Here is a 12,497-nt window from a genome sequence, read left to right as displayed (position 1 = left end):
CTGAAAACATATCATCGACGCGATTGCTCTCCAATGATCACTAATTTCCTGTATATGCTCTGGCAAATCAATCTTCGAGTATGGAGTCCATATAATCTGCACACAAAAAGCAATTAAAAAAAGTACAATAGAAATTAAAATAAAAAACAATATATATCATTCAAAAAAAAAGTGGGAAGCACTTTGCAAGTACCTGATGCTTGGTCATCCTATCAAACTTCTCTCAATATCAAGATAGATCGTGAAAAATTGTCTTATGACCAGTCCATCTACATAATATAATATATGTACAATAAATATCACATTATAGACGTAAGAATCAAACTTTACATGTCAGATTAACATACCTTACGCCAACAGGTGTGCTATCGTCAAACTTTGGGAGAGATGGAATAGTTTCTGGAGCGATGGTAAAAAATCTAGCCCAAGCCCACATCTGCAACACTACCAATGCGCCAAATATTTCAATCCGATCAGGTAAGGTGGCTACGCACAACTCCCGATAAAGGAAGGCTAACACTGCCAATCCCGAGCTAAATCGTCCACACTCCTCTAAGTCACTTAGAAAAGGTAGATATCAGAGTTGCACCCTACCACCACTGTGATCCGCAAGTAAAAATCCTCCGATAAGGCATAATATGTATGCTCGCGTGAATCGGAGAAGATTTTCTTCATCCTGCATCCAATGCTCGACATTTGCAAAATTACGATCCAACCATGAGGTCTTAAGACAACCACCATGTATATCAGATGCACTCGAGGTCCTCCCAAGAAGTTGTGGTACCAAACTCTCAACTGTCGCATTTCGGACATGCCAGTAACAGGTTCACCGTCCGTAGGAAGACCTGTGATCATTGAAACATCCTCAATTGTCACAGTAACCTCTCCCAGAAGTATATGAAATGTATGGGTCTCCGGTCTCCATCGCTCAACTATAGCTGTGACTAATGCGCTATCAATTTGCAAACAATTATTTTGTTTGATAAATTTTTTATAATTTAATATATGTAGCATATAGAATACCTCTATACGGCCCATCCAAGCAGCGCCAAGAAAATCGGCACGGTGTAAATAAGGTACAATAGGCTCAGGAATAATATCCAACCCCGCCAGCCGCATACATCTATATTCAGAGACTTATAATTCACATCCTCCATCCAAGCCATCTCTGAACGATGTGTACATTGCATGAATAATACAGAATCATTGCGAGGACCAGGATGAAGATGTCTCTCAGATGAATGTCGTATGCCATCCCTAAATAATAGTAATAATAATATAAAATATTGCATCTAATAAGTAATATCTAGAATAATTTTATGTGTAAATAATAGTAATAATAATATAAAATATTGCATCTAATAAGTAATATCTAGAATAATTTTCTATATTACACATATCACATATGTAAATATCATCTGGTTATTTAATTACATAATTATCTAATTATTTTATAATTACCTAGTTACACATACCAAATATCTATAATAACATAAAAATATATTGCATCTAATAAGTAATCAATAATTAAAATAATCATTAAGAAAAAATCATGATATAGTTAAATGAAATAAAATTAAACATAACCAAATTTAAATATGCAGTAAAGTTTAAAAAAAAATTGCTTACATAATTATCAAATATCTAATTATTAAGTAAATATCTAAACACTCATGCTTGTTATTATGTAAATTTATAATTACCTAATTACATAATTTTAATTATTTAATTTTATATATTTTTATATGATTATCTACTTACATATATCAAATATCTATAATAACATAAAAAATATTGCATCTAATAAGTAATCAATAATTAAAATAATCAGTAAGAAATAATCGTGATATATTTAAAAATAAAATTAAATATAACCAAATTTAAATATGCAGTAAAGTTTTAAAAAAAGCTTACTTACCTAATTATCAAATATCTAATTATTAAGTAAATATCTAAACACTCATGGTTGTTATTATGTAAATTTATAATTATCTAATTACATAATTATATAATTATTTAATTGTTATATAATTGTTATATAATTATCTACTTACATATATCAAATATCTATAATAACATAAAAAAATTACATCTAATAAGTAATCAATAAATAAAACAATCATTAAGAAATATTAAAAACACTTAAAGTTTCATTTTTAGTTAATAAGTTTCAGGAGTTCGAATTCATAATAAGTTTAATTAGAAATTACCTACAAAAAAAAAAGTTTAATTAGAAATTTACACTTTTTCCAGCTTATGATTTTTTTTTACACTCCTTGTCTTGCTTATATAGTGTTTGCCAAAGCACTAATGTTAATACTGTCCTTAATGATTAGATTCCTAAATTACAATCTTTTTGTTTGATTACTTTGTGTTCTATGGTGTAATAAACCGATCTCTCTTTTTTTTTTTTACAAATAAAATCTATCTTCATAAATGAAAGGTAATTATCTATTTATATATATCAAATATTTAGAATAACATAAAAAAAATATTGTCTACCAAAAAAAAAACATAAAAAATATATTATATCTAATAAATAATTAAAACAATTATTAATTAAAAATCATGATATATTTTAATTAAATAAAATAAAGCATAATTAAATTTAAATATACATTAAAACTAAAAATAAATGATATTACTTACCTTTCAGTTGCTCTCAGAAAACAAAAATTACTACTCTGGTGAATCAAAATGCATTTTTGCCAAATTTTTGGTTTGCGTCTGTTCCCAAAATTTTCAGCTCCAGTTACTATTTGAAGAAAGAGATGGGATAAAAGTGATTTGGAGAAAGAGAGAAAGATATTTGAAGAAAAAGTGATATGAAGAAAGTGAGACAGAGAGATTTGAGGAATGATCGATAGAAAGTAAAAAAGTGAGAGGAGAGGATAGATATTTTATGAATTTTTATATGGGGATTCGGACCATTGGGGTTGTGCCACCTGGCACGCTGTTTGAGTTCCCCATAAAAGGTGACATTCATAAATAAAAAATTTGAATGTCTTGGGAGGAACTGAGGGAAAACTAGGATCAAATACATATATTTTTTAATAGAATAAGTGTTGCGAGGGATTGAGAGCGTGATTTGGAGTCGTAAGGGACTTCCCTCGACACTTAAAGACTTTCAGCAGGCCTTTGGTACAAGAGAAATTTTTTTTTTTGTCTGGAAATCTCGATTTTCAAAAATATTATTTTTACATTCAGTTTACGATAATATCTGAAAATTTAAAATTTACAAAAAATTATTTTCTCGGGAATCCTAAGATAAGCCATGTACCAAACGGCCCCCCAATGGTAATTTTTCTCTATCAGATGCCAATTTGATATATTAAAAGCACAAAGACACCGGTCTAGTCAAAGAGCCAAAAAATAGGGGTGACGCAAAAAGCTACCCCTGCTGTAACTAAAAATAAAAAATTGTAATTTTAGAACATTGGGCTAGGGGCATTGCTTGTAGGTAATATAATTAAAGATATACCCTTTAACTAAGTTTACGTTACAATTATAGTGTTGGACTTAATTGATTATGAAAAAGGATATTGTTGATGTTGCAAAAAGAAAAACTTTACCCATAATTACTTAATTTAACTATTGTGACTGTAATTGCGCTAAATACCATATGCGATGTTAACCAATTGGTCCAAAAATAAAATGTTACAAAAATAGTAAACCATTAACCGAGCACCCGATCTAGTCAGTGCGGATTTAATAACATATTTTAGATGCATTGAATATTTATTATTCAATACTTTGAATTACTTAAAAAATAATAACTATTTAAAGTTCTAAACATATCAAATTTGATATTTTCTATTTGATATTTATTATTTTAAATGTCTTAATGAGTGCTTTTGGGATATTAATTAGCAAAATTCTAAAAATTATCATTTTATATATAACGTATTAATTTAAGTTTAAATAATCTTATTACTTAGAACTATTTTTTTAAAAATAAGTTTTATAATAATATATATGAACAAAGTAGAGTGGATCAGTAACAAAAATTGTGACGCATTCCCCATATGCAATACACTCAATAAAATTTTTAAAATCTGACCAAATTAAGTTTTAAGTAACCTTAATTTTAAGTTTACGAGGGTTGCTTCCTCGCAACAACAGGTCCTTATGGCTCACAAGTTAGTTACCGACATGTCAACACATAATGTCTTGTCTCAGTTTCAAGTGTTAGGAAACACTGATCAAAATGTCACTCTTCACCAAATTTTTTTATTTAAATGTCATGTGAATTGTGTTATTTCTCAATATGTCACATGGACAAATTCGATAAGCACTGTAGCAAACTCAGTTTGCTGACGTGTCGCGTGAACATCAAGTACCAAATTCGCTACTTGGGGTAATAAACTTGGTTGGAATGCATAAATTTTATGTATTGCAACCAAGTTCGCTACCCTAAGTTGCGAACTTGGTGTCTACTAAAAACGTTACACATTAGCAAATTGAGTTCTCTATAATGTCCAGCGAACATGCCTATGTGGCATATTAGAAAATAATACTGTTCACGTGATACTTGGATAAAAAATTTGGTGAACAGTGACATTTTGATAACTATTCCTCAAATGTTATCTAGTGAAGATTTTTCCTTTTTTTTTTTGAATTAATTAATAAAAGAAGAAAAAACTTCAAACTTCTTTGAGTTTGAGGGGGAAAAAACCTTCCCGAATGATGTGATTTAACTAAATACAATGCACTGAGAGGAAACGTGAGATGGCGGAGAGCCACAACCACAAGTGTGGACCTAACTCACCACGAATGGTACAGCTACGATAGCGTACGCATTTGGTTAGGCTTGGCTAATAACCTCAATTGACTATTTTAATAAGCAGCACTAGATCACCATGTCCCCTCCTCCTGCTTTGATACTCGCGAATTTGCAATGTGGTTCGAGTTATATGGATTTAGCTAGAGTGTAATGTAAGTTGTGAATATGAATATATTTAACATGAAAAAATTAGTTAAAATTTCGACGCCAATACAATTTATTTATTTTATGATGGACACGAAGTGATAAGAATAATTCGTCAACATCAAAATATATTATTTATTATGCGTTTGATATAATAAAATACGATACAAATCATTTGTCAATTTTAAAATGTGTTATTTACTATGCGAATTAATACAATATAATATGATACGAATAATTTATGATAAGATTAATACAATGAATTTTATATTTTTCGTTGGGCACACAAATTTTTATAGGTTATTTTTTATTAACCTGAACATAGTACAAATTTAAAATTAAGGAGTTGAAGTCCCGACTCATAATTAATTTCATAGCTAATTCAAAAAGTTAAAACTATTTGAAAATATTGGAAAAATGACTCCCCTTGAAAAGGTAATTAAAGTCTGTATATATAAAAAAATAAATAGAATAAAAAACAATTTAACCCCAATATAAATTTCTCATTTCATTTTCCTATCATGTCGGCAAGTTGGGTTATTAGAAGTTTCTGCCTTAAAATTTAGTTGACCAAACAGTGAGGCTGACATACGTGACCCCATTATTTAACATTTTAACCAAGCAACACATGTTTTACTTCCTAGATAAAAAATCTAAATTTTTTAATTTTAATAAATAATTACGAAAATAATTTTATTTGGAAAGTATCTACAAAATTAATATAACTGGATGCATTCAACATTGGGCGCAAGTGAGTTGTGCCTAAACTGATTTACTCCTGCAATATTAAAATAAGAATAAATATCTTTTTAGATCTTCAGCAAATTTCACGATGTCCGTTTTAGTCCCTAAATAAAAAGGCCTAACTAACGTGGTTCCTAAGAAATTCAAAATGGACCCATTTAGTTGAAATCGTGGTCTCTCACAAATTCAAAAAAGACCCATATTAGTCTCTAAAAGGACTAAAATGGATTTATTTTAAATTTCTTAGGGATCACAATGGGCCTTTTTATTTGCTAGGGACTAGAGTGGATATCGTGAAATTTGTTGAGGACCAAAAATGATATTTACTCTTAAAATAAAATTAAATAAATATTATTATTTACAAAGAAAAAGTTACTTTAATTTTTGTTTGGTTTGACAAAAAAAAATTATTTATAGACAATTAAGATCACTTTACATAAATGAGATACGAGAGAATTAAATCCAAGCTCAATCGAACCTCATCTAAATTATTTGACTCCATTTGAGAGAAAAATTATTTGATTGTTTGAGTTAAGTTTTATGCTTTGCATTTGAGAGATCTCTAGAGAGAGTTTGAGTGAAACATCTCTAGAGTAGTTTGATTATCACCATTGTTGGAGAGGTTGAGTTAACCACCATATTGGTGTATTTGATTATTTGTAACCATTATTTTCATAGTGGATTTCTGATCTGGACTAGGTCCCGTGGGTTTTTACTTCTTCATTGGAGAAGGTTTTCCCACGTTAAATCTGGTTGTGTTCTTCTTCTACTCTCTCTCTCTCTCTCTTTCTCTCTCCTGTTTTGTGTTTTTCGTTTTGATATTTCCGCCGCGCTGCCTGACCTGGTGAAATTCAGGCCGAGGTATTGCCGAGATCCGAGATCAGGATTTTGTTGATTGACTTCCGCACAAAGGCTACTTAGCCGAGCTTGAGGGAACTGAGTTCCCAACAGTGGTATCAGAGCCCGAGTTCGACGGGTTCTGAGGGAGACGAGATGGAGACCAGTGGCATAACCAATGATGGAGACATGTTCAAGTTGACCGCAGACAACTTCACTTATTGGAGACCGATGATGGAAGACATCTCTACTGCAAAGATCTATATGAGCCCATTACCCTTGATGAGAGACCGGTAGGCAAGACCGATAAGGAGTGGGAGATCCTGAGTAGGAAGGCGGTAGCCACGATCAGGAAATATATTGATAAAAGCCTCTTTGAGCACGTGTCTGAATTCACGAACGCGTATGAGTTGTGGATGAAGCTGGAGTCCATGATTCAGAAGAAGACTCCCAGGAACAAAGCACACCTGGTTCGCCGACTTGTTAAGCTTGAATACAAGGACGACATGAGCATGATTGAACACCTGAACACCTACAAAGGTATTGTGAATCAGCTGTCAAAGGCTGATATGAAAATTGATGAAGAATTGCAGGCATTGCTGCTGTTTAGCTCGCTGCCAGAAAGCTGGGATACTCTGGTGGTGACCCTGAATAACTCGACTCCAGATGGAAAATTGAAGATGGATGTCGTGACAGACAGCCTCCTGGGCGAAGAATCCAGGAGAAGAGAACGAGGTACTTCGAGCACGTCTGAGGCCAACGTTGCTGAGAACAAAGGGAAATCTGACTCCCGCGGTAGAAGCAAAAGTCGGGGTCGAGATCGTGACAGAAGAGGAAAGTTCAGAGGACGGTCAAAGCCGAAATATGAGTTGAAGTGCTTTTACTGTGGAAAGACAGGCCATAAGAAGCCAGACTGCTGGACCCTGCAGAATGATGAGAAGAACAGCTCTGTGAAGCCGGATCAGATTATTCCCAAGAAGAGGGAAGACAAGAGCACCACTGCGGTGGCTGCCAACTCGGATGCCGAGATATTCCTCCTTGGTGAAGATAATTATTTGAATGTTGCATATGATGACTGCACCTGGATTGTTGACTCCGGTGCCTCCTTCCACGTTACTCCATACAAAGGTTTTTTCTCCTCTTATCGAGGTGGTGATTTTGGAGTCGTGAAGATGGGAAATCAAGTGACCAGCAAGATTGTTGGTGTCGGTGATGTAACTCTGACCACGGATGTCGGTTGCCGACTTGTGTTGAAAGATGTAAGGCATGTTCCTGACATGCGTTTGAACTAATCTCGGTAGGAAAACTTGATGATGCCGGGTTAGTGAACTACTTCGGTAGTGTTAGATGGAAGCTGGCCAAGGGAAACTTGGTCGTGGCCCGAGGTAAGAAGGAAGGCTCCTTGTACGTGATGCAAGGAAAGATCAATGGCGGAGAAGCCAATGCTGTTCGAGATGAACCTAGCTTGGAGCTATGGCACAAGCGCCTCGGCCACATGAGCGAGAAAGGGCTCCAGATCCTGAACAAGAAAGGATTATTGACCGGGTTGAAAGGCCAAGCGTTGGAGAGTTGCACGCACTGCCTAGCTGGAAAGCAGCACCGGGTTTCTTTTGTGAGACCGGATCAACCTAGACGATGTAGGTATATTCTTGACCTCGTCCATACTGATGTCTACTCCATGTCGAAAAGATCCCTTGGAGGAGCTCAGTACTTTGTTTCATTCATTGATGACCATTCCCGCAAAGTGTGGGTATATTTGTTGAAGTCTAAAGACCAGGTACTCCAATCCTTTAAAGAATTCCATGCGATGGTTGAAAGGGAGAATGGTAAGAAATTGAAGGTGGTCCGATCTGATAATGGTGGTGAGTATTGCAGCCCATTTGATGCATACTGCAGAGCGGCCGGGATTCGACTTGAGAAGACGCCCCTCAAGACTCCACAGTCGAATGGACTGGCTGAGAGGATGAACAGAACAATTGAAGAGAAGGTACGAAGCATGATATCCAATGCCGGCTTACCGAAATCATTCTGGGGAGAAGCCGTCAAAACCGCTGTTGACTTGATCAACCTCTCACCATCACGGCCACTTGAAGGAGAAATTCCAGAAGAAGTCTGGACAGGTCGAAAAGCGGCCTATAATCAATTGAAAGTGTTTGGATGCCGAGCTTTCGTGCATATCCCTAAAGATGAAAGGGCAAAACTTAATGCGAAGACAAAAGAATGCATCTATCTTGGTTCGCCGAGATGTGAGTTCGGGTTCCGACTTTGGGATCCAATCAATAAGAAGATCGAGAGAAGCCGAGATGTGATCTTTCATGAGCATGAGAACATTCATGACATCTCAAAGCCCAAATTCCGAGTTACTGTCAGACGTGAAGAACCCATCCCTCCTGTCCGAGCTGAAGCAGGGGGAGAAAATCAAGAAAATGAAGAAAATGATGATCAGCAACAAGCTGAAGATGACCAAGACACTGATGTCCGAGTTGATGATGAGATCCGGGATGAGAATGATGAACCGGGTTCTCAAGCTGAAGAACAGCCGAGATATCCAACTCGAGAAAGAAGACCCTCTACGAGATACCCATCTGATGAATACATCGTTGTTGCTGAAGACGGTGAGCCTCAGAGTTATGATGAGGCTGTGACGAGCTCAGAAAAAGAAGAATGGGAAAGGCAATGCAAGACGAGATGAAGTCTCTGCACGAGAATTAGACTTATGAGCTGACCGAGTTGCCTAAAGGAAAACGAGCTCTGAAGGACAAATGGGTCTACAAGATTAAGAATGAAGAGAACGGGCAAAAGCCGAGATACAAAGCCCGGATTGTAGTGAAAGGCTGCAATCAGAAGAAAGGAGTAGATTTTGAGGAGATTTTTTCTCCTGTAGTGAAAATGACCTCGGTCCGAACTGTGTTAGCCATGGCGGCTTCAATGGACCTCGAGGTAGAACAAATGGACGTGAAGACGACATTTCTTCACGGTGACTTAGAAGAAGAGATATATATGGAGCAACCTGAAGGATTCCAAGCTCCAGACCAAGAAGACTTGGTATGTCGGTTGAAGAAGAGCCTCTATGGCTTGAAGCAAGCACCTCGGCAGTGGTACAAGAAATTTGAATCATTCATGATTGATCATAAGTTTGAGAAGACAGATGCCGACCATTGCGTATTTGTAAAGAGGTATGAGGCCGGAGATCTTTTGATCTTGTTGTTATATGTTGACGACATGCTTATTGTAGGGAAAGACAAATCGAGGATAGCCGTCCTGAAAAAGGCGTTGAGCTTGTCCTTCGCAATGAAGGACCTCGGCCCTGCAAAGCAGATTCTCGGAATCAAGATCATCCGAGATAGACAGAAGAAGCTACTGTGGCTGAGTCAAGAGAAATATATTGAGAAGATTCTGAAGAGATTTAGCATGGACAAAGCCAAAACAGTGGGCACTCCCCTAGCCGGACACATAAAGCTGAACCAGAAGCAATGTCCGAGATCTGATGAAGACAAAGATGAGATGATGAAGGTCCCATACCAATCCGCTGTCGGAAGCTTGATGTATGCAATGGTTTGCACTAGACCCGACTTGGCGTATGCTGTTGGAATGGTAAGCCGGTATTTGTCAAACCCCGGCAAAGAGCACTGGGAAGCAGTGAAGTGGATCTTCAAGTACCTCTGAGGTACGACCGACTTATGTCTCTGATTTGGAGAAGGCAAAGCCAAGTTGCAAGGCTACTCGGATTCTGATTTAGGGGGAGACGCCGACTCGAGGAAGTTGACTACAGGATATTTCATGAGATTTGTCGGAGGAGCTGTCTCTTGGCAATCAAGACTTCAGAAATGTGTTGCACTATCAACAACTGAGGCTGAGTACATTACCGCTACTGAGGCAAGCAAAGAGATGCTGTGGATGAAGAAGTTCCTCATGGAACTCGGCCATGATCAAGACAAGTACGAGCTGGGTTGTGACAATCAAAGCGCAATCCATCTTGCGAAGAATTCGACCTATCACTCCCGCACTAAGCATATTGATGTAAGGTATCACTGGATCCGGGATGTGGTGGAAGGTGGAGAGCTCGAACTCATCAAGGTGCACACTGACCAAAATTGGTTCGACATGATGACAAAGTCGGTTCCAGCCAGAAAATTTGAAGACTGTTGTGAAGGAGCCGGATTGATGCTGAAGCCGACGCATTAAAGTCGGAGGGGAAGATTTGTTGGGCTTCCTCCTTCAATGCTAAGCCCAAGCCCATTTAGGGGTTTCCTAAAAATCCTAACCCTAATTTCCACATCCTCCATATATACTCATTAGTTGTGGGTGGAGGCTAGGTCAAATTTGAGAGAACAAATTTGAGAGAAAAATTATTTGATTGTTTGAGTAAAGCTTTATGCTTTGCATTTGAGAGATCTCTAGAGAGAGTTTGAGTGAAACATCTCTAGAGTAGTTTGATTATCACCATTGTTGGAGAGGTTGAGTTAACCACCACATTGGTGTATCTGATTATTTGTAACCATTATTTTCATAGTGGATTTCTGATCTGGACTAGGTCCCGTGGGTTTTTACTTCTTCATTGGAGAAGGTTTTCCCACGTTAAATCTGGTTGTGTTCTTCTTCTCTCTCTCTCTCTCTCTCTCTCTCTCTCTCTCTCTCTCTCTCTCTCCTGTTTTGTGTTTTTCGATTTGATATTTCCGCTGCGCTGCCTGACCTGGTGAAATTCAGGTCGAGGTATTGCAGAGATCCGAGATCAGGATCTTGTTGATTGACTTCCGCACAAAGACTGCTTAGCCGAGCTTGAGGGAACCGAGTTCCCAACAAAAGCCTCACTTTTGGTATTCATTTTCATACAGGGATGTGATGCCTCAATTTTGTTGGACTCCAACTACCTTACTTCCAGCTCTGAAATGATTTCTTCGAGAAACTTTGGCATCAGAAAGCGGGACACGATCAGTCACATAAAGTCAGTATTAGAAGAAGAATGTCCAGGACAGGTGTCTTGTGCAGATATCATTGTATTAGCTGCTAAGGAATCAATGTCTTTCTCTGGAGGACCCCATATTCAAGTCCCGCATGGAAGAAAAGACTCTAGAAAATGTAGTTTCAAGGAGGCTGATGCTGATGCTGATGCTGAGCTTCCTTCCCCAACAATAACGGTTGATGAATTTTTATCCATTTTCATGTCTAAAGGAATGAACATTGAAGAATCTGTTTCCATTTTAGGTAATGCATGCCAACCATAAATAAGTAAGCTAAGTTTATTTGGGAAGGCTTAGTAAAACATTGAAGAATCTCTCTGTTACAGAATATAAATTGCCCATTCTGATACTAAGGAGTTTAAAACTGTTAACCGAAAGCCAAGGCCAGGAATAGTTTTTGATATGATGATATTATTACTATTGACAGGAGCGCATACGCTAGGTGTTGGACACTGCTTAAACATGGCTGGCAGATTGCATGATGCACGGCCAAGGGACAACATGGATTTTGAGTTTGAAGCCTCACTAAGAATGGCATGCCCAACTGAGATTCCTCTGACAAACCTCACATTTGTGCCTAATGACATGACCCCGTGATATTTGACAACCACTATTACCGAGACATTATAATGGGGAGAGGCTTGTTTGGTATTGACGCAAGCATTTCTAGACATCCCCGAACTGCACCCTTTGTCATGCGGTTTGCTATGGATCAGAACTACTTCTTCGAGGCTTTCTCATCTGCATTTGTTAAGCTATCTTCGACCAATGTTCTCACAAATGGGCACGGTGAAGTCCGAAGGCAATGCAATGCAACCGGGTAAACTAATGGAGGGAATGTTTTGTTTTGTAATATGTTCTCTAAGTATATATAAGGAAAATTACGATGCATGTACAACTAACTACAAGGCTTATCCAACGCATATGCCGTCTAACTGTAAAACCCTAAAGATTTATCCACAAACGGTTTCTCCATTATCATCTTTCAAGTTTAACTGTATGGTAAGATGAAAATATAAATAATCTGT

General features: G+C 36.9%; 1 pseudogene; it reads left to right on the top strand.

Moving 5' to 3' along the window:
* Positions 1–4,728: 4,728 nt before the first annotated feature.
* On the top strand, positions 4,729–12,293 carry LOC133303440 (peroxidase 29-like; annotated as a pseudogene).
* The last annotated feature ends 204 nt before the right edge of the window (positions 12,294–12,497 follow it).

Source organism: Gastrolobium bilobum, unplaced genomic scaffold (genome assembly GCF_033153095.1).
Source record: "Gastrolobium bilobum isolate Gb01-03AN ecotype WA unplaced genomic scaffold, APGP_CSIRO_Gbil_v1 utg8714, whole genome shotgun sequence".
NCBI lineage: Eukaryota > Viridiplantae > Streptophyta > Magnoliopsida > Fabales > Fabaceae > Gastrolobium > Gastrolobium bilobum.
This window is presented reverse-complemented; position numbering and strand designations above follow the sequence as displayed.